The sequence below is a fragment of the Arvicanthis niloticus genome, chromosome 20 (assembly GCF_011762505.2).
Source record: "Arvicanthis niloticus isolate mArvNil1 chromosome 20, mArvNil1.pat.X, whole genome shotgun sequence".
NCBI classification, from domain to species: Eukaryota; Metazoa; Chordata; class Mammalia; order Rodentia; family Muridae; genus Arvicanthis; species Arvicanthis niloticus.
In genome coordinates this window covers 41,490,440-41,513,194 of record NC_047677.1, presented here as the reverse complement: position 1 = coordinate 41,513,194, position 22,755 = coordinate 41,490,440, and the positions used below count along the sequence as shown (strand labels likewise).

Sequence of the window (22,755 nt, the reverse complement as noted above, 5' to 3'; positions counted from 1 at the left end):
AGTTGAAGGGATAGTAGAGACAGAGCTAGTTTTTACTTAAAAAAAAAATACGATTCCATAAAAAATTTGATTCTGAGTGTATATTTTATAAGGAGAGAATGGACTTTTCCAAAAGGGATAGAGTTTATATAAAAACCAAAGCTTTAGTTGATTTTACAGTTTATTAGTAGCATTCATGCATTTTTCCCTTTCTACAATTTTCATTCATGTAATTAATAAGCCAAATTTTATAAATAGATACAAATACTTATGAGTATGAATCTGGGTTTCCCAGAGGAAATGAGGATTTCAAATATAGCATGAGATCTCTTTTTCTATAGCTATAGAACTTTTTTATTTGATCTAAATTTTGATTTTATGTTTATGGGTATTTTGCCTATCTGTATTTATGTATACTTCCAATGTGGCTGGTGCCTGCTAAGATCAGGATAGGGTGTCAGATTTCCCTGGAACTGGAGTTATAGATTGTTGTGAACCATCATGTGGTACTAGGAATCAAACCCAGGTTCCCTGGAAGAGCAGCTGTTGATCAGATCATCAACAGATGATCCGTCTCTAACTTCAGATCCATCTCTTCAGCTCCCTTTTGTAGCTTTTATCTTAAAATAGATGATATATTATGTGAGATTTTTACTGGGAAGCTACCAGATAAAGAACCAGTGGCAGACCAAAGTAATGATTTTACTGTCATCTGATTTGTCAAGCCAGTCTTATTGGAGTATAGGTAAGGGGGTCCAACAGAAGAATGGACAACTCAAAGCCAGCTTTGTCACCAAAAAGCCCACCCAAGCTTGAGTTATAACCAAAGCTGCAACTGTGGAGTTCTCTCTGCATGGCATACAGGCCGCTCAGGAGGTTGGCGTGTCCTCCAGATAGCTTGGTTGGAGAGTCTTCTTGTCCAGCAGGTGTTTATTGCTTCCATAACCATGTGGAGGGGGCCTTGTATATCTTATTGGTTTTAGGAACTTCTTGAGACTCGAGTTGTTTTCCTCTTGAGTCTCACAGGCCTCTCTGTCCTATTGGAGGGAGTGTTTCCATTTAGAACTTTCTGAGACTTAGGGATTTGTCCTCAAGAATTGATGCTTCTAGATGGCAAAATTGATGCTTCAAGATGGCAGAATTGATGCTTCAAGATGGCAGAACTAATGCTTCAAGATGGCAGAATTGATGTACAACACTTCACTCTCCCTCTTGCTCATTAGTGATTTATTTTTGCGACAGAGCCTCACCACATAGCCCCTGCTAGCCTGAAACTTTTTATATAGACCAGGCTGGCCTCAACCTCTCAAAGATCCATTTGTCTCTTTCTTCTGAGTTGCTGGGGTTACAAGTGTGTCCCACCATGCTCAGCTTCACGCTTACATTCTTTTGTCCTCTCTTCCATGATGTTTGCTGAGCTTTTAGGGGTTGATACAGACACCTATCTAAGGATAAACACTGGGGGTCCAGTGCCACAGCGTCAGTCACTTGTCTCACTGGTGGTTATGTGTCTTTGTGGTACACCATCTATTGCAAAAGGTAGTTTTGTTTCATTACCAGTTGATACTGACAGCAACAGTAATCTCTGGGTATAAGAACAAATGTGTAGGAGGCCATTTAATGGGCACATTAGATCCATTTAAGAAAACAGTAAGCAGCAGCCTTTGCCCTGGGACCTGTGAGCTCCTAGTCATATGTTTTGTCCTGGCTGGTGCCTGACCTAATTTTATTCTGTGAAGTGGGCCTTAAAACCAACTAGAAGGCTGTTTGTTAGACCATGACAGTTTTGTCACAATTTGTACCAGCAGGATCACGTTGTCTGGTATTTTGGCACCGTGATGTTGAGCATTCATGGCTGATCAGGAATGCTGATGATTCCTCCTAGCAGGCTACACAGCAACTTCCGGCTCTACAGAGGCCGGCTGGTAAGGAGTGCATGTCCAGGCCTGTTGCTACGTAACACCATAACAATTTTTTTTCTTTTATATAGAATTTTTCTCTATTAGGAGACAAGAATGGAAGAGGCAAGGGCCCAGAAGAAATGAGATTAGAGAGTTAAGGAGAGTGTTTTTAAAATTTATCTTTAGTTCTGACACAACCCCTACATTTTAAAGAATAATTTCCTATTTTTAACATCTTTTAACTTAGATGTAGTTCCTAGAGCTTTTTTTTTGAATTTGTAATTTGCCACATTTATTGTTTGTTGTCATTAGATGTTTTAAAATTCCAGTTAAATAGGCTGCTTATTATGTCTTAAAAAATTCTATTACGATGTTCAGTTGAGCATACCAACGACAGCAATAGCAACAACAGTTTAGAGATAATAAATAATGTTCCCTGTTGAGTAAATCAAGCTATAAAGGCAGGTTCACTTAAGTTAGATCCTGTGTTCGTTATGTCTCTGTCACTATGAGAAAATACCATGACCAGAAGCAGTGTAGAGGAAGAAGGGTTTATTTGGGCTTCCAGTTCTTCACACTGGGGAAGTGTGGTGGCTACTGGCAGGCATGGTGATGGTAGCAGGAAGTCAAAAGCTCATATCTTAGCCTGGAGAGTGAAGCAGGGAGGAAACTAGAAGTGGTGTGGGTCTTTAAATTCTTGACACTGACCTCTGATGACATACTTCCTCCAGTAAGGACACATCTCCTACGTCCCCCAAACAATGGCATCAGCTGCAGGTCAGACTCCTTGACCCTCAGGACCAGCCACCTTTCAAAAAAACACTTGCAAGTTGACTAGACACACTTATCAAACGTAAGATCAGCTGGAGTTGGAGTACCTGTTTTTCTTCACAGATCCCTTTCCTGGCATTAGGGTCTTAGATGAGGGGCTGCAGAAAAGGACAGAATGTTAGCAGATTAACAAAGTCAAAGGCCAGACCCCCAAATACTTTCAAAGTAAACAGACCACACCGATACAGCAAACCAAATGCTTTTAAAGCAAGCAAGCAAACAAACAAAAGGCACCTAACAAACAGGATGCAAAAATCAACATCACCCAAAAATCTGTTCATCACCCAAGCCAAGAGCGGTCCACTCATAACATCCACTCAAGGTAACAGTCCTGGATGGTTGGGTACAAGGGGCTCATGCTGGTACCTGGCTCTGATCCATGGGTCTACTTTAGTGAAAAATGGATTCTGGGCTCCTATATTGAGGCTACTGTCAAAGTAAACAAACACAGCTCAGACCTCAAAGGGGACAAGAGACAAGTTTATCCCTGAGCCACATATGAGGGATCATGGCTTGGTCCCACAGGCCTAATTTATTTCATATTCCATGTTCTGATGCGGTAACAGTTCCATGAATTCTGTATATAACAGAAGGAATAAAATGGTAAGGACACTCTAAAGTATGGTAGGCATATCAGATAGGCGGGAAACAGCAGACTGGGAATCTTGTTAGTTGGCCTCAGATGCTGCCGTGATGACGTTTTTGCTTTTGAGTCAGTGGAAGTAAGGGATCTGTTCGTAGACTTTAGAAGATGTACTTAACAATCACAAGGGCAGGGCACATGCAGAAGCAGATAATTCCTGGTTATCTGCAGAAGCATGATTATGTAGAAAATCCCCAGGATCTATAATACAACCTACTCTAATTAGTGATTCACCGATTCTTACAATAAAAGATAAACTCAAAAATTAATTTTATACTTGTGTATCATCAACATCTGGACACCAAAATTTAAACTAGTGTACGATCACTGGAAAATGAGGACATAGTTAGCTACAGATCTAACATAAAAGCATAGGACTCAGAGGCTGAAAACTTTAAAATGCAGATAAAGAAAATGAGGACAGAGCTGAATTAATGGAGAGACATACAATGTTCATGGAATAGAAAAATCAACAGTGTTATTTCCAAATTATTATATTACTATATTAAAGCAGAGTAGCAGGAAAAGCCGAGGCAAAACTGAAAAGGAAGCGTAGACAACTCTGTCCACCCTAAAGATGAGCTTTCCCCCATAGGCATGGTCTCACTCTGTATTCCCAGATGATCTGGAGCACACAAGAAATCCTCCTGCCTCTTCTTTCCAAGTGCCGGGATTAAAGGCATGCACCACCATGCCCCTCCAAGACTTACTTTATAGCTCTGTGGTGAAGATTATGTGGTGCAGAATAGGAGGTCCTGTGTATACTGTTTCTTTGTCTAAGTTTCTCAAGTCCAAAAGCAAGTGATGAGGCAGGATGACCGTACCAGCACATGGTGTTAGAACAATCTTTCAGAGGTTGAAGATTTGTCCCTCAATCTGTTTCTCGCGCCATTACAGAGTTAACTCGAAGCAGATGTTAGACGCAGTCTAAATCTCCAAAGTTTCAAACTCAAGGAAGAGAATAAGGGAATTCTACACTTGACTCAAACTTTACCTGTAGGAGAAGTATAAATTGAATCTCATCAGAATTTAAACAAAGGTTATGTTCAAAGAATGAGAAGATAATTTTATGCATGGAAAATATTTAAAAATCGTATACCGGAGGAAAGAGTGATCCTGTAACGTATGGAGCTCTCAAAATCAGTAGCAAAATAAAGGGTTTAATAGAAATAGAATACAAGACTTGAGACATTTTATCAAGAGATATTACAGATGGCACCTAGAAAATGAGAACATCTTCCATATAATTGACTCTTTAGGAAATGCAAAGACATACACTTAACAGAATGGATAAAGTAAAAAAAAAAATTGCAACAACAGTAAACAATAGCTCATGATAGACGTGGATCCCTCATCCATTGCTGTCTGGGGTGTGACATGGCACAGCTCTCTAGAAAACAATCGGGTGGTGCTTACTACCCTAAAGAGCAGCTACCACCAGGTAAACTAATTATACATACACTCCTGGGCATTTGCCTCAGAGAAATGAAAAATCTGTTTATTGAAAATCTATTCACACATTATCTACAGTGTGTCCACTGAAGTAGCCAGAAACTGGGAAAGGCTTGGGTAGGTGTTCTTCCTTGGAGGGACAAACAAGTCAACAGGGAAACATTGTGCCCAGCCAGCAGTGAAAAGGACTGAACACAAATAGAGTGCCCTGGTGAATCCCAGGAAAGTAAACTGGGGAAAACATTGATTCCCCAAGAATTTATACTGGACGTCCTATTTCAGGGTCATTGAAATTGACGTTGTGGACACGGAGAGCCAATAAGAGGTTGTGAAGGACTACGGAGTTGCTTTCGGAGGGATGTGTTTACAGCCCTGAGAGCATCATGACACTTCCTTGCAGGACTGTTTTGAGTCGTAACTGTGCTAGTGTTAATATCATGGCTCCCATATTAATGTTGTCTTAGGAGGAAACTCGGTTGAGGGTATGTAAAGTATCTCTCTGCTGCTTCTGCAGTTGTGTGTGGATTTATGGTTACCTCAAAATCCAAAGCATAGTTACAAAATGGGAGCTGCATCATACTGATGGTGTAAAAGAGAAATGCAAACTAGAGGAAGGTCACGTGACTGAGAGGCCATGGCATCAGAGGACAGGGAGATGTTGTAAAGGCCCTTGAAGGCCAATGGGAGGAGTCAGCTTTTCTTTGGATGGACTAGGAAACCACTGCAGGACTATTTAGAGATTATGAATGAACTGGTCCCTTAAAGAATGACTTTGCTATTCCAGGGGTCCTGGGCAGAAGGTGGCATCAGTTAGGTGGTCGTTCCATTAGCTTAGGGAAGGCATGAGGGCACTGTTTTCCAGGGTAGCAGCCGTTGAGTTGGGAGGGGAATAGGTTCTAGGTGTGGTCTGAAGCAGGGTTTTCATGGCCTGCTTAAAACCTTGGATATGTCCCCAAGAAGAACACTCACAACCATAACATATATGCAGAGGGCCTAGCTCAGACCCATACAGGGTCTGAGGTTGGTGCTTTAGTCTCCATGAGTCTGGCTTAGTTGATCCCGTGGGCTATGTTCTCATGGTGTCCTTGACCCCTCTGGCTCCTACAATCCTTCCTCGCCCTCTCCCGCAGGGTTCCCCTGGCTTTGCCTAGCGTTTGGCTGTGGGTCTGCATCTGTGCCCATCAGTTGCTGGATGATGCATCTCTAATGACAATTGAGCTAGACACAAATCCAAGTGTATAAGAGAATGTCATTAGGAATCAGGGTGTCTCCAGTTTTCCTGCCTGGACTTGGGATCTGTATTCCCCTACTGGGTGGCCTTGTTCAGTCTTGATATGAAGGTTTGTGCCTGCTCTTACTGTAATGTGTTGGACATATTTGGCTGATATCCCTGGGTGTCCCCCTTTTTTTTTTTTTTTTTTTTTTTTTTTTAAGGGAAACGTAGATCTGGGGAGAAAAGGGAGGTGTGTATGTTGGGGACTGGGAAGAGCGAAGGGAGAGGAAACTAGAGTCAGGATGTAATGTGTAAAAGAAGAATAAAAATAAAAAGAAAGAAGTGTTTAAGTGGGGGTGTACCGAGATATTAAATAAGGTTGATACAAAAACACAACTCTCAAAGAAAACAACCCCAAACCCAACCCAACCCAACCCAACCCAACCCAACCCAACCCACCAAACAACCAACCAACCAACCAACAAACCAACCAAACAAAACCAAATCAGTTTAGGACTGACTGATACTTGGTGGATGGACAGGACATACAGGAACCAATTCCCGGGACAAGGCTAGCTCAGTTTGGTGGTGGCTTCAAGAGGCATTGACCTTGGAAGTTTAGAGTTTCTGGAGTTGAGTGGAGGTGAAGGCAGGCTTGGTCGAGGGGGAAGCAACGTCTGGCTGGAGGGAGGATCCTGGTTACAGCACCAATGACTGAGAGCTGACAGTGTTGGTTGTTGAGGTAGCTCATAGCTTTCCTGCAGAGAAGGTTTCCGGCAGAGGCTGGGGAAGTGGTTCACTGGGGAAAGCAATTTTTCTTTTAAACTTTCAAGACAGGCTTTCTCTGTGAAGCCCTGGCTCTGGAACTGATTCTATAGGTCCTGGAACTCAGAGATCCATTTGCTTCTGCCTCCCAAGTGCTGGGATTAAAGGCGTGTGCCACAACTCCCGGCTTGGGTAGAGTAGGCAAGTATGAGACCTGAGTTCGAGTCTCCAGCACCCACATAAAAGCCAGGAGTGGCGGCATGCCCATCGAAGGCCGAGAAGCAACTGAGGAAGACATCTCAGCATTGAGCCCCAGCCTCCATGCATTCACATTGAAAAGCACATCACACAACATGGAAACACCACACGTTCATGCTGAGAAGCACATCACACAACACAGATCCACCACATGCCCTAAGAGAGTGAGTAGTGCTCAGGATGAAAGTAGGACCAAGCAGGAATTCCCCCCCCCCGGTAATTTTATATTAATTTTTTTATATACAGAATACATAATGATGGGTGCTGTAATGATTTTTAATGTTTATTATTGAATTCGCCTGTACCTTTTCTCATCTCCATCCCTCTCATGCAGGTGTCATTTTTCCCTTAGTTCTCTTCTTGTCTGTCTGTCTTTTCTGCATCGAAGTCTCTGAAAGAGGAATTTTATATACACTTGAAAATACTTTTTTAAAACATTTATTTATGGCATACGTGGGTGCCGCACGCACCTGCACGAGGGACATGTCGTGTTTGTGTGCTCCTGTGTACGTGCGGGTGTGCACGCCCACACTCAGCGTGGGTCTGTGTTATGGCACACATGATATTTAACCTAAGTTCTAAGAGGCCGCCTCGTGTCACTCAGAACTTGTGCCCATTGGCTCAGTATTTGCTGTGTGATTAGAGGACAACTTGTGGAAACGCTTTCTCTCCGGCCATTATGTCGGCTCAAGAGGACTGAGCTCAGCTCGTCAGTTGAGTAGCGAGTGAGTGCTTTTTATTGCTGACTCATCTTGCTGGCCCCCTTGAAGCAGACATTTTTAAAAGTGCAAGACATACGAGCCTTTGTTTGGTGCAATCGAGGATCTAGCTAGCCAGGCTAGCTAGAGGCTGCCGGAAGGAAGTGCCCCTCCCATCCCTCCCTGTAGCTGTCCCCAAGACAGGCACCTCAGGAGATGTGAGAGAGTGCTGGGTGCCATGGAGGAGGTAATGGAATAGGGGACAGATGCAGGCAGGATTGGAGACATAAAACACTGTCTAAGTGAAGGGCAATTGTATTTGAAGTAATTTGAAGATTGACAGGAAATTCATAAGAGAATATGGAGTTCCATTTGCGATGGTAAGGGATCGCCTCGTCCATGGCTTCCTGACCTCTGCAAGAACCGCGGTTGCTGCTGGCACGGTTCCAAAACATGAAATGTAAAATGGAATTGGATAATCTCTCCTAAATCAATTTTGTGAGCCAAATGACCTACAAAGCCGTGTGATATAGTGCAGGTGTACAGCGCGGAGAGCGCGGTCTGCGGAATACATTATAGCAATTGGCTCCGAAGAGAGCCAAATGCTGCCGTCTTCAGTTTCTGGATCCTGGTCTTCTAGCTAACCTCCACCAAGCTGCCAGTGCTCGTATCTGTTTGTTTTGGAGCACTGGGTTGAGTCCCAAGGGCCACTTGATTGGGCATGAGGAGAGCTCCCTGGCCAGTCCTCCTCCTCAGCACTCAGCTGCTGCTTTGTGTAGTGTGGGCATGGGCGCGGATGCTCTTAGGCTGCTTCCTGAAAGCGCGGCTCCTTCCTGTGTCTCTATAATGTTGCTGTCGATACTGATCCTGGAAACGCCTTGGAGCTCAAGGCTTTATCCTTAGAAGCAGAGGTCTCCTAGTCAGGTCGATGCCGGACCCAGACTGGATTCTTGGTTACAGTGGGTGGCTTTGAAGGTGAGACATAGTCAGCTCTTCTCACCAGTTAAGATACCTGACTCCATAGAGATTCCTTTGCTCTTTCGCTTCCCCACTTGGCTGGACCATCCTCAGTGGGCATGGAGACAACGGACTCTAGCTGTTCCTTAGGGACCAACAGTTAATGGCCATTTGGTCATTTTTGTTTTATTTATTTATTTATTTATTTATTTATTTATTTATTTATTTATAGATTCCTGGGATAACTGATGGCCCACTTCTACCTAACTTCACTTTTTAAGGCATTGCCTGGGGTTTCTAGAACCGGTTTGCAGGGAAAGTGGAGCTCTACTGGAGAGCTCGCTATCTGGGACCACCAAGGGCCAGCGATCTGCATATGCTTTTGTGTGATCACCTGTAGGCTCATCTATCTCCCCCCCCCTCAACTTTTTAAAAGCCTAGAAACCATTCTTAATTACATGCTGCACAGAACCAGCACGTGAGCCCTCCTTGACTGACCTCCTTCGCTGCCATTAGCCTAGGAGGCAGAAGTAAGATGTTGAGCTGGCCATAGTGTCATTTACCGAGTCCACCGGGAGTGAGAGCACAGAGCATGCCCAGTGAACGCTGGTGTCATTTGTGAAATTTGGTGTCTGGAAAGGACCTTTCCTTGTATGTGTTATAGACTACCACCATGCAGGCGTTGAGTTGCCAGCACAGTCTTTATATTCAGAGGTCCACCTTCCCCGTGGCTGCAGGGCCACTGGATGCAACGAGCCTAAGCAAGCCTTTTCCTGGAGCAGAAAAGCTACTGGGTGGGGAGTTCTGCCATGCCCTTTAGCCTGGGAAGGCAGAATCTCGGGGAGGAGGGCTCATAGCCACTGGTATGACCCCATAACCTTATCATCTGGGAGTGTTGATGACTCTGTCTGCCCTGCCTGTCTTCAAGCCACTGATCTGTAGGGCGGAGTCCTAAACGTGGTCACTCCCCTGACAGTGCAGGCTTTCCGTTCCCTGCCTCTCTGTGCTCCCCACTTCTTTACCAGCAGTTCTTTTTCTGTTCCTCTCTCTTCCTAGTTACCCCTCTTTATATTTCTGCCCATCCTTCCTCCGAACCCCTCCTCCGAACCTGTCGATGCTATAGAAGAGAATGGCTTTGGCTTCAGGAGCAAATACTGTTCCAGGGGGCACAAACAGTGGCAAGAGGAGGACTCTTAGCACATCAGCTGAAGGGGCTGGGAAGAGATGGCTGGAGAGCTTAAGGCTGTGAGGCCACGGCGGCTTGTCTCATCTCTGAAGCTTTGGTGCTTAGGTCTGAGGTTCACCCCTGCCCACTTTGGTACCTGAATGCACATTCCTGGCTATAAGAGGGACGGGGAGGGAAAGAAAAAGTGGAAGGGGAAGGAAGGAGGAAGGGGGGAGGAGGATGGATAAATGGAGGGAGTAAAGAAAAATAGAGGAGGGGAAGAAGGAAGGAAGGAAGGAAAGAAGAGGCACCCATCTGAAGAGCAGTGTACTGAGTCCAGTAGAAGCCCCAGAAAGGAACATGGCTTTGTCTTCAGAGGCCAGGCCAGAGCTCCTCAAACTCTTAAAGTGTACAAGACTCTACTGAGCTTTATTTTGTGTGTGAGTGTTTTTTTCTGCATGTATTTCTGTGTACCATGTGTACACGTCATCTGTGGAGTTCACAAGAGGGTGTTGGATCCCCTGGAACTGGAGTTACAGATGGTTGTCAGTCACTATGTTGGTGCTGGGAATTGAACTCAAGTTCTCCGGTAGAGCAGTCAGTACTTTTAAAGTCTGAGCCATCACTCCAGCCTGAATTTTTAAAAATCAAGATCTAGATCCAGTAGATATGGGGATGGGGAGTCTGCACTTTTAATGTTCATGCTATGAGAGGCTCTGGCTCAGACACAGGATCCTCTGCAGACATAATTAGATTTGCTCTAGAGGGTGGCTGCCAAGTACAGTTTGGGTTATTAGGGTTATGAGATCCAAGTACAGTGGAGGTTCTGAAGGAGGGGACAGTCCTGCTTTGCTGTGTACTGCCTGCTTGCTGTTATTAGTCTCCAGTGAGAGGGAAGACTTCAGGTAGTGAGAGAGGGAGAGGAAGTGTCAGGAGCCTCTGTGCTGAACTATCTGCTTAGGTCCAGAGCCCCAGCCTCATCCCAGCCTCATCCCAACACTGCTTCTGCATCCCAGGGCAGCCGGCTGCTCACAGGGGAGATGGACACTGAGGCTTAGAATGGCCGAGATGTGCTGTGGGGATCCCTCGGGGCCAACTCACTGGGTCTTGATCTTCCTCAGGCGGCTCTAACTTCAAAGCCCATGTTTACTGGAAATGACAGGATTGAGAAGGTGAGCCTGGCTCAGGGAAGCCTGAACCCTGCTCCTTCTCCATGCTTTCTCCTGAGGCTCTGTGAGCAACACTCTTTATAGGCCTGAGGTTTGGAAAGACTTTTAGATTAGTCCTGTGTTACATGCGCGCATGTGTCAAGATAGATCTCAGCAGCCTGCCTCACTGAGGAGATGACTCATGTTCTGGTCACCCTGAAGGTGTCCTGAAGCTTGTGGGCTATCTGATGGGGGGGCGGTATTTGTGGAGGTATTTGTGATGGCTTGAGTCTTGCCCAGATTAAGTTGCTTGTGGGATGTATTTGGGACACAATTTTAACCAAGAAGTCAGGAAGGACAGCACCTGAGGTTTGGACATTATAGGACTTTTGGAATCATTTTTCAGAACTTCACATGTTCCGGACATAAAGTGAAGGGACCATCTGTAAAGCGTAGCTTACCTTATTATAGATAGTGGAAAGGTCAATCTCATTTAAGTAGAGCCAGAAAAGCCAGTCAGCACAGCATGTGGGAGAATTTGATAGAGAAAGGGTTAATCCCTTCCTGGCTCAGAAACACCCCTGAAGGGTACCATCCTGGAGCTAATGCATATTGATGGGTGTGACTCATGGCTCTGGAAGCTTTTAGGCCCTGGCCCTGTTTCAAGACGGACTCAAAGACGCCACTGCCTGATCTTTCTCTGGTAGGAAGAACCCTTTGTCCCTGTAGCGGCCTTTGCACCACTCCTGGAAACGCTCATTGTTTAGAGCACTCTGTTTGTGGCTGGGCGTGGCTGTGTGACAAGTCTGCTGGACTCTTCTTCAGCACTGTAGCTGTAGGCAGAGGGACCCTGCAGATGAACCATGGAGCCTCTGCCTAGGAAGTATGGCTTCAGACGGGCTGGCTCCCTGGCTTGCTAGATAGGAGACTTTTGTGCAAACTGCTTAGCAGTCTTGAGCCTTAGTTTCCAAATCTGCAAAGAGGAAAGAGTGGTTCCAGATCTGCTGAGTTGGTGTGTGGAGTACAGCAGTATACAGGAAGACACCACACATAGCAGCGCTCACTGAGAGGGGCTTCATGAGGTTGTGACCCACTAATGCAAAGAATTTTCATGTGTCCAAAATTGATCTCTCTCTGTCTATCTCTTTGTCTCTCTGTCTTTCTCTCTCCTCTCTCTCTCTCTCTCTCTCTCTCTCTCTCTCTCTCTCTCTCTCTCTATCCCTCCTCCCCACTCCTCTCTCTCTCCTCTCCTTCCCTCTCATATTCAGTGTCCTAAGCTGAATATTCAACACTGGAATTAAGGAAAAGCACAGCTCCTACTATGGCAGAGAAAATACGACTCCTTAAATATACTACAAGTAACCCAGTGCCCCAGATAACAGCTCGGACTTGTTCTGCCACTTGGACACACCTCCTCCGTGGACATACCTTTGCCCTGTCACCTGTGACAGGTTTTTAGGATTTGATGCTGCTGTGAAAAAGTTGCATTTCTCCTTCTAGGCATAGACAGAGGTGGGCATCTTTTTCTTTGATGCTATTTTTTTTAATGTTTTATATTAGAGTTGTAGGCTTCTAGACCCATTGCAAAGATTATAGAGAAAATCTACACACTTCACATCCAGGTTGTCATTTGACATCGCCAAAGCACACTTGTTCTGGTTACCACCACCACAGAGGCACTGCTACTAAGATCTGTTCTTCAGGGTTCCTCAGTTTCCCTCTCTCGTCCTTTCCTCTTCCAAGGTCCCACTCAGGGGACACATTACAGGTAATCCCCATCTGCTCAGGCCCTTCCTGGAGGTGATGGCTTCTCACACTCCCCTTTTTTGTTGTTCCTGAAAGACGCACACACACACACACACACACACACACACACACACACACACATACAACATATACACACAGTATACACACACCATACACACACACAACATGTATACACATATACACACTACACAAACAGTATAACACATATATACATATATATACATGCATATATACACATACAACATATACACATACCATACACACAACATGCATATATACACATGTATATACACACATACCACACACATAACATACACACGTATACATACCACAAACATATAACTAACACACACACACACACACACACACACACACACACACACACACAACTTTGTGTACATGGATGTTTTGCCAGCATATATGCCTGTGCACCATATGAGTGCAGTAGCCATAAGTGGGGTTCCTGGGACTGTTGTGAGCTACCATATGGCTTCTGGGAATTGAACCCAGGTCCTCTGGAAGAGCAGCGTCCCTAAGTGTGAACGCTCTCTCTAGCTCCCATTCTCCTATTTTTGATGCCCTTGACTTGTTTTCAGAACGTTCTCCACTGACACTCTCTGGGGTCCATTGCAAGTGGAAACCACTTGGGGTCCTGGGTGTTGGGAAAAAGACCACATGGGGGTATCACTTTATCTCATGTAAGGAAGCACACAGTCAGCCCAACTTAGCACTGAGATATGGACCTGAACCCATGCTGGGTTGTGTTTCTAGGTTCTCCAGCATGGTAACTGTTGTCTTTTTTTTTTTTTTTTTTTTGTGCCATAATATTTGGGAAAAAGTCACTGAGTGTAGGGAACACTTCTGGGAGGCGAGCTTCACTTTAGTGAGCCCAGAGACATTTTATGCACACTTTAGAATTGCTCTTGGAGATTTGGGTATTCTTTCTATTTATTGGGATGAAGTCGTTTATTTTATACTTTGGCTTATAGTTGTTTTATACGACTTTATTTTTCAAATTATTCCAACTTTAGACTTTTGGGAGTTCTTTCAGTTAACTTCTGTATCTTCTTTACTATACCTTCATCAGTGTGCTTGTGCGTGTGCGTGTGTGTGTATGAGAGAAAAAGTATGTATCTGTGAATGTGTGTGAGTGTGGCTGTGTGTGTCTCTCTATGTGTGTGTGTGTGCATGTGTGCTTGTGTGTGTGTTGTTATGGACTTTTTTCTCTCTAGATTTTGTGTATTTCCTGTTCCTGTTCCTGTTCCTGTCCTGCGATCATCCACATCTCTAAGGAATCCTTGTTCCTTTTTATCAGCAAATAGTGAAAGAAGCAATATCAGTGTGCTGAATCTAATTGCACCACTGGGTTTTGTAGCTTTTTGGGTCTTTTTTTTTGTTTGTTTGTTTTTTTGAGACAGGGTTTCTCTGTATAGCCCTGGCTGTCCTGGAACTCACTCTGTAGACCAGGCTGGCCTCGAACTCAGAAATCCGCCTGCCTCTGCCTCCCAAGGCTTTTTGGGTCTTCTTACTTGACTGATCCATGGAGCTATATATCTCCCAGCCTCTAACTCTTGTCAGGGGGTCACTCTAGTGCCCCGCTCTTGCTTGTGAGTGAACCCTCCATCTAACAGGGAAGCACCTGGTTCCCACTGCCCACTGTTCTGCATTGCTCAGCCCAGCAGATGTGCAGAACGTGTCGGAAGTGTTAAGACACGTTCCCCGAGAGACGGCCTTACCAGCCAGAACACCGACTTGAATGGACTCTCTTTCACCTTTGCCTAACAGACCAGTCATCTCCAGAATGGCTTAGATGAGCACCGTTGACCCACCCCTTTAGTGAGAAGTTTCACTCTTTTTATGGTACTTAAGGTTGTATTGTCAAATTTCACACCCCGTCTTAGGATGATGCTCCAATGTTCTGTGTTATTCCTGTAAACATTTCACACATTTGTTTTCATTTAGGTTTACATTTAGTGCTGTAAAATTCTATAAGTTTGTGTTACTTGCGTTGTATCTTTATAACTCATTACAGTATCATACAGGACAGTTTTACTGCTCTAAAAATTTCTTAGGCTCTACCTGTCCCCTTCATACCCCCCCTCCCAGTACTGATAACTACTGATCTGTTTTCCGGCTTGTTTTGCTTGTTCCAGAATGTCATATTGCAGGAGTCACACAGAATGTAACTTTTCCAATCTGGCTACTTTCACTGTGGTACCCATTTGTTTATGAATCATCTGTGTCTTCGTAGCTAGTCTGCTCATGTCTTTTTGTTGCAAATAAGATTCTATGAATGGACCCCGCCTGCTTACCCATTCACCCATCAAGAGATATCTTGATCGCTTCCATTTTTGCCAGTTGAAAATAAGCCAGTGTTAACACTTGTACACAGGTCTTTGTGTGACGGTATCCCATTTGGGGATATTCCAGGAAACAGACTGGTGGGGTGCTATGGTCAGAGCATGTTTAGTTTGTTGGGAACTCTCTGGCTATCTTTGAGTGGTCCCAACTCTGTCTCACTTCCCGCCTGTACCACATGTCGATGAGAATTCCTACATCTCTGCCAGTGTCTGTCAGGTATTGTCGGTTCTTTGTATTTTAGTTCGTGCAGGTTTTTAATTGTTTTAATGTGTCACTCCCTGACTTTGCTGGGTTTTTATCTGGTGGACCAGTCTTGGAAACTGATTCTTTTGGGTCACTCTCTTCCCCCAGATGGCTTGCCTCTGCGTCTCCTACTGACAGTATAAACAGTGGTCTGTGGTCAGTCAGCTTGATTTGCTCTTGATGGCTACATACCTACAATAATTATGATTACACATTTCTAGTGAGGTTGCTTCTACTGCATAATTTATTTGCATGCTATTAAGCCTTTTCAGTGAAGTGTCCATATAGGTCAGGGGAATTTGGGGGGGGGGGGGCAGGGTGAATGTCTAGACTATCAGTAGTTCTGTAGTCCCAGCTTGCAGCATGCTACCATTGCTCTGACATTGAACTTGGCCTCCTTTGATCTTTCGCAGCAAAGCCCAGTTGGTGGGTACCTTGGCCTTTCTTTCCATATCTCTGGCATTGGCTTGCAGCCTACCCTCTACAGCTTGCCGACCATGTGTCCCTATAGTGTGGGTGGGGCTCCATTCAAGCTGGGCCAAGCCTCTGACCTTGCTTGTGGTTTGCCCCTGCCAAGTTTGCCCTCCAGAAGACTATATGCCTAGTTCTGTCCACATGCCAACAGCACCTTGTCTTTGCATAGCTCTGCTTTACCTGGGAGGAGGCCATGCTTGCTTTTGCACCTTACGAGGGTGAAGGTTTCCATCTAATCTTTTATCAAAGCTGTCTATGAACCTGGCTTCCCTCCTTGAAGTGTCTGACACCTTGAAAATGTGCCTGCACCCCTGCTTGCTGAGTGACTGAGATGGAGGTGTGCAGTGTGTAGGACTCTAGTGTCCCCCCCACCTCCACTCTGTCCTCTCCAACAGCTCCTCTCAGGACTTTTTTCTGATGGGCAGCTCTGTTAGCTCTGGTTTGTAATGCTGTCGTAGTTACTGTTCCTATTGCCATGTTAAAGCACTCTGACCATAGGGCGAGAGATAGCTCAGTGGTCAGAGCTCTGGCTGCACCTCTAGAGAACGAGGGTTAGAACTCCCAACTGCCTGTCACTCCCGTCCTAGAGGATTTGCTACCCTCTTCTGGCCTCCATGGATACAAGGCACATATGTGGTATACAGACATACACATGAATGGAACATTCATAAGAAAAAAACTTGGCAAAAGCAGCTTAAGGAAGAATATGTTTTGGCTCATGGTTCAAGACCACAGTCTACCGTGGTGGGGACCTTGGTGGTCATGGTGGCAGAAGCTTGAAGCATTGCACCTGCAGTCAGGAAGCAGAGGATGAGGCACACTATGCTCAGCCAGCCTTCTCCTCTTTGGTGGTGTCCAGGAATGGTGCTGCCCGTTTTTAGGGTGAGTCCTCCCATCTCAGCATAATCAAGACAATCCCAAACATTCATGGTCAGAGGCTAACCTACCCAAATAATCTCTCATAGATGTGCTTGGAGGTTTGTCTCCTAGGTAACTGTAGAGTCTGTTAAGTTGACAAGCACCACCAAGCATTAGAGTTGCTGTGATTAAAAAAAAAAACAACCACCATGGTAAAGTACTGTGCTGTCCAGAAGAGTTATATTAGATAGTAGTTTGTCTGAAGGCCTGCAGTTTGTGATGATTAATTTTGGTTATCAATTTCACACATGTAGGAAGAGGGCCCCTCAGTTCAAGAATTTCTTCCATCAGATTGGCCTATGGGCATACCTGTGGGTATGATGTAGAAGGATCCGGCCACATGTGGGTAGTGTCATCCCCTGGCAGGCAGGCAGGCAACAGGAAGGCAGGCAGGCAACAGGAAGGCAGGCAGGCAACAGGAAGGCAGGCAGGCAGGCAGCAGGCAGGCAGCAGGCAGGCAGGCAGGCAGCAGGCAGGCAGCAGGCAGGCAGGCAGCAGGCAGGCAGGCAGGCAGCAGGCAGGCAGGCAGGCAGGCAGGCAGGCAGGCAGCAGGCAGGCAGGCAGCAGGCAGGCAGCAGGCAGGCAGCAGGCAGGCAGCAGGCAGGCAGCAGGCAGGCAGCAGGCAGGCAGGCAGGCAGGCAGGCAGGCAGGCAGGCAGGCAGCAGGCAGGCAGGCAGGCAGGCAGGCAGGCAGGCAGGCCGGCCTGGGCTGTTTAAGAAGGCAGCTGAGCCTAGCAAGCCAGTCAGCAGCCTTCTCTGCGGTTTCTGCTTCCGTCTCTGCTTGAGCTCCCACTGGAACTTCCTCAATGATAGACTGTGACCTGGAAGTGTAAGCCAAATAAACCCTTTTCTTCCCCAGGTAGCCTTTGTTCAATGTCTTATTACAATAACAGAAAGCAAAGTGGAGCATTGTCCTTCATATGGTGGTGGGAGCATGCTGCTGGGACTCCTCATATCTAAGCATATCAGGACATAGGAGAGCAGGAAGTGGGGCTAGGATGTGATAATTAAGGCCCACCCCTTCTTAGAGTTCCATTCATCAAAGCTAGGTCTCACCTTCTAAAAGTTCTGCCTTTCCTTCAAATGCTACCAAGTGGGGACCAAATGTTCAAACATGTAAGCTTGTAGGAAACTGTTAGAATGTGTATACACACACACACACACACACACACACACACACACACACATATTATTGGGTTCTTATACCTCTACCTCCCTTCCAACCTTTATTCCACCCTTATCCCTTCCAGTCCTTCAACACTGGGTAGGAGAGAAAGAAGATTAGAGGGAAAGGGGGACGTAGGCTACTTCCTACTGATTAGGGGTGTTGGGTTCCTGGGGCAAATGCAATCTTCGTCATCAGAATATCCAGCAATCAAGCAATAGCAAACCAGCAAATGCAGCAGTCACTGGAGCAGTAGCCATCACAGGCTCTCTTGGGGCTCTCCCATTTATACTCTCTACAGAGTCCCCAGAATGAAACTATCTGCAGCTGGCAAAAATCACATCCCTGCTAGTGCACGAGGCAAATCATAATCACCTGCTGTGAAGCAGCCTCTTACCCCACACCTGGGATTAAAACATAAACATATTCATGTAACATAACTGTTTTTTTTTTTTTGAAACCAAAATTCTCACACAGAGAACATTTTACATCCAAGCTATAACTAGAACCAACTAGACCTTCCTTGCTTAGTGTCAGATTTTAGTATTTTTCTCGTCAGCTTCAGGAGAGAGTCTGCTGCCTGATGGCAAGAATATCACATGGACAGAGCCACTTGTTCAGAAGTTGCTTGGTTTTTTTGCTTTGGTGACTAGGGTGATGCTGAGTGTTTCTTATCTCTGTGAGGGTGGTGGTCTGTGCACACACTCCCTGATGTACTTTCCCCAAATTTTTCTTTCTTTAGCAGTAATTGTATGCTCATCTTCCACTCAGAAAGCTGTTGGCTCTTTGGGGGAAAATGGTTAAAACAGACTACCCAGACATTTACATTAGCCTAGGCCTTCAACAGTCATGGCCATCAGTGTTACTATCTTCTACTTCTAGACCAATGGCCTTCAACCTTCCTAATCCTGTGACCCTGTAATACCGTCCTTCATGTTGTGGTGATCCCCCGGCCATAAAATTATTTCATTGCTACTTTATAATTGTAATTTTGCTACTGCTATGAATCGTAATGCAAATATCTGATATATAGGCTATCTGATATACGGCCTCCAAAGTGGTTGTGACCCACAGGTTGAGGACCACTGTTCTATACCTTGTTCCATTGAAATGTCTTCAAGGCAAATGACATGCATGGAGATATCCCCTCCTATGGTAACAATTTCTTCTTCTTGAATAACCCCCTCCCCGAAAGCCCAGTTTGAAGCTGCCTTACAGTGGACTATTTTTTTCCAAGTAGAAACAGTATACATTAAGAACACGATAAAAGTATAATACAATAAGTATAGTCTATTGTCACTATGCAGTATTATATACTGTATACAATTATTTGTGCTACAGTTTTATGGGATGGCAGTACAGTGGGTTTGTTTATACCAGCATCACAGCACAGGAGCAAGGCAGTGTACTATGGCATTACAGTGACTGCTGTACCACTGGGAAGCAGGACTTTTTCAGTTCTTTCATAATTTATTTTTTACTGTATTTCTCAGGCTGACCTTGAAATCCTAGGCTCAGGCAATTCTCTCCTGGCTCAGCTCCATTATCTCTGATGAGACTGCTGTGGGCTGTCACTGACTGAAACGTTGTTCACTGCTATATCACTGTGTTTAATAATAACTAAGTCTTAGGCTATATAGAATGCTTACATATATATGTAATAACTAAATTTCATAGAGAGGAATTGGCTGACTTAGGAAAAATTGATAAATATGCAATCATGTGAGCTGTTGAATTCCTTTTTAAATAATTGGTAGATCATATACACACACATAAAAATAATATTGAAGGTTTTAGTGATACATGGCAGGTTCAGTCATGTGGTCATATATAAAACCTGTAGCCTAGAGAGAATACATAATCTCTTGAAATAAATGAAACATTAAAAAAATCTGTTCTTATATTTGTTCTTGTTCTTATATTTATATTTGTTCTTATATTTATTTCTCTTATATTTATTTCTCATTATATTTATTTCTCATTATTATTTATTTCTCAAATTCAGATCATTTTCTTTGACCAAAAGAGTCAAATGAGAGGTAATAATGAAATCTCAGAGAAGGAAAACCTATGTGTTTGACATTTGAAAAAAATTAAAAATCATTCAAATTACAAGTCACAATGGAATTATCTAGTAACAAGTGATTAACAGGATAAATAAGGCTTACAGAAAATGTAGTACTCAGAACAAAATTGATATCTTTAAAGTTATGCATTTTAAAAAGATAAACGTGGAAAGTTCATGTTTCCAAGTAAAAAAAAGCTAACAGAAAATAGAAAAAAGGAAGGGGAAGAATAGAAATTATGAATGGGAATACACGTCATCATTCCAACAGTGTAAGTATGAGTGACATATTGCTTTGCTCTGTCACTGAGCTATCCCTTGGTTATAGGCTTGAGTTTCCAGTTCTGTACCCTAGGCTACCCTTGAAGTTGCCTCTACCTCTACCTCCCAAGTACTGGCATTATGTGTGTGGGATCATGGGGTTAAGTGTGGGAGCGTGCGTCACCACTCCTATGATGCTGGTTACAATTTGGATGTTACGCCTTAAGTTTTGGATAAGTGTCACTTTGTCATGCTGAACGGTCCTTTGCATGTACTTCTGGATTTAATGTGCTAGTACTTTGTTGTGATTTGTCTCAGGCTATTTGTTTGTCTCAGGCTTCTGTGAGTTTTTTTTTTTTTTTTTTAAATATGTTTTTGATGTCAGACTATTGCAGGCTTCATAAAATGTCATTGGATAGAAGAGGGATGATATATCCTTATATCCTTTGGGAGAGCTGGGGAAGAACTGGTGTTCTTTTTTAAAAACAACAACAACAATGACAACAAACACTTGGGAGAATTTACCAAAAAGCCACTTGGGGAAAGTTTTCGTTTTTTTTGTTTTTTGTTTTTTTTAAATTTAAAGTTATTTATTTTATTTATGAGTACATAGTAGCTGTGTTCAGACACACCAGAAGAGGGCATCAGATTTCATTATAGATGGTTGTGAGCCACCATGTGATTGCTGGGAATTGAACTCAGGACCTCTGGAAGAGCAGTCAGTGCTGTTAACCACTGAGCCATCTCTCTAGCCCCTAGAAGTTATTTTTTCTTTTCCTAATTCAATCTCTTTACTTGTTTCAAGTTTGTTTATATTTTCTAGGGTTAGTTATTTGTTGTTGTTGTTGTTTTTAGTTTATGTTCATACGAATTTGTTAATTTCATCTATTTTGTTGATATAAATTATTCTGTTTCCTTATACTTTTTATCTTTGTACATTTAGTAGTAATGTCCTTTGTTCCTTGATTTTAGAGATTTTTTTTTTAGTCTTTTTTGTTTAGTTTTGTTTTTGGGACAGGTTTGTCAGTGGCCTTTGCAAGGCACCACCTTTCAGTCTTGTTTTCTGCCCTTTCCTATGTTTTTTTTTTTTTTATCTTAATACTTACTGTTGCTTATGATTGAATGGGGTTGCAGTTTCTCTCCTTTTCTAGTTTTCTGAGGTTAATGTTTCACTTACTGAGTTGCTATTCTTCCTTGTCAAATGCAGGTGGTTGTGCTGCGGTGAACTCCTGCCCTGCCTTCCGGTAGCTGGCTGCTGGCTCCTGACCCTGAGCTCTCAGTGAACCTGGGAAGGGGATGAGAATAGGGTAAGTTCGAAACTCCTCCTCACCGTGTACTGTTCTTACCACGATCTAGTTGTTGCTCTTGAATAAAGGACTCTTGGATTCCTCCAACCTTTCATTTCCAGAGTTCTTAAACAGGTCATTGGGGAGAATTTTACTTTGTTTATGTGGAAGAGAGGGTGCTGAAAGGGATTATTCTCTTCCATTCCCACTGGTGTTAGCGACTTGCATAGAATTAAGAATTAATAAAAAGAATATGATTACTATAAGGCATTTTATGGAAATGAATCATATGGCTTAGAAACATCACACGGAAGAACGTTCTATAGTTTGTCAGTAAACTTTGGAAAAGAACATAGTATAGGACTGCTGACTACACTGTCAAACGTTCTAAGAGACTGAGGAAGTTAAGCCTGTGTAGATGCAGTGGAGAGTCCACTACTTTGAGAGCTTCTAGACAGGCTGGAGCCAGGTTCCTCTAAGGGAGGCTAGGCTCTCAGAGAGGGTGTGCTGGGTATCTGTAGTCAGAGTGTGGAGACCAGTGGTGTCTGTAGCATATCTACCTGAGCATTCAGAATGCTCTGAGCAAGGTCAGTTTGTCCCTTGGGTCCGGGCCTGGAGTTGATGCTGAAGACAGGGGTCTCTCCCATAGAAACCTCCTGGGTATCCATCCATCGCTGAGGGAGGGAGCAGCTAAAGTCACTATGGCATAGGGAATTGAGAAACCCCAAGAAGATCTATAGTCTTGAAGCAGAGAATGCTTTTGTTCCTAACCATGCCACCACATCTGGGAGTTAAAAGAGGCCCAGATTTGTAAGGTAAAACTTAGCACATGTCAGAGTTGACTCAGTAAAAGGGAACAGTAACCTATAATGGTCAAATAATGAGAGACACAGCACCCACAGTTTGCCAAGAGAGTGGTGAGGAGTGGCAAAGGTTTTTAATATCCAAGAGTCCTGGAACACTCACTCTTTGTACTTTAAGACTCAATAAGTTAAATATAAATACCAGCTTACAATATGTGTCATTGTTAGTGAATTATTCTCTTAATACATCAGCAGTGACGGCATGCAACAATGTAGTGATCACGAAATTGATGGCTGAATTTAGATCTTTGGAGATGCTGACATACATCACCTTGTAACTACCCTTGTAGGACCATAATAGCCTCACCTGCTGCCTTTTGTATTTTTGAAATAAAGATAACTT

The 22,755-nt window shown here is 44.0% G+C and overlaps 1 protein-coding gene across 15 annotated transcripts in view; it reads left to right on the top strand.

The window, feature by feature from the left end:
* The window catches only part of Pcbp3 (poly(rC) binding protein 3), a 194,131-nt gene that overhangs the window by 43,080 nt on the left and 128,296 nt on the right, over positions 1 to 22,755 (top strand). For all 15 annotated transcript variants that reach the window (XM_034524895.2, XM_034524891.2, XM_034524885.2 and 12 more), the window contains exon 2: positions 21,471 to 21,570. The gene's annotated coding sequence lies outside the window, so the exon portion shown is untranslated. The remainder of the gene's footprint in view (positions 1 to 21,470; positions 21,571 to 22,755) is intronic.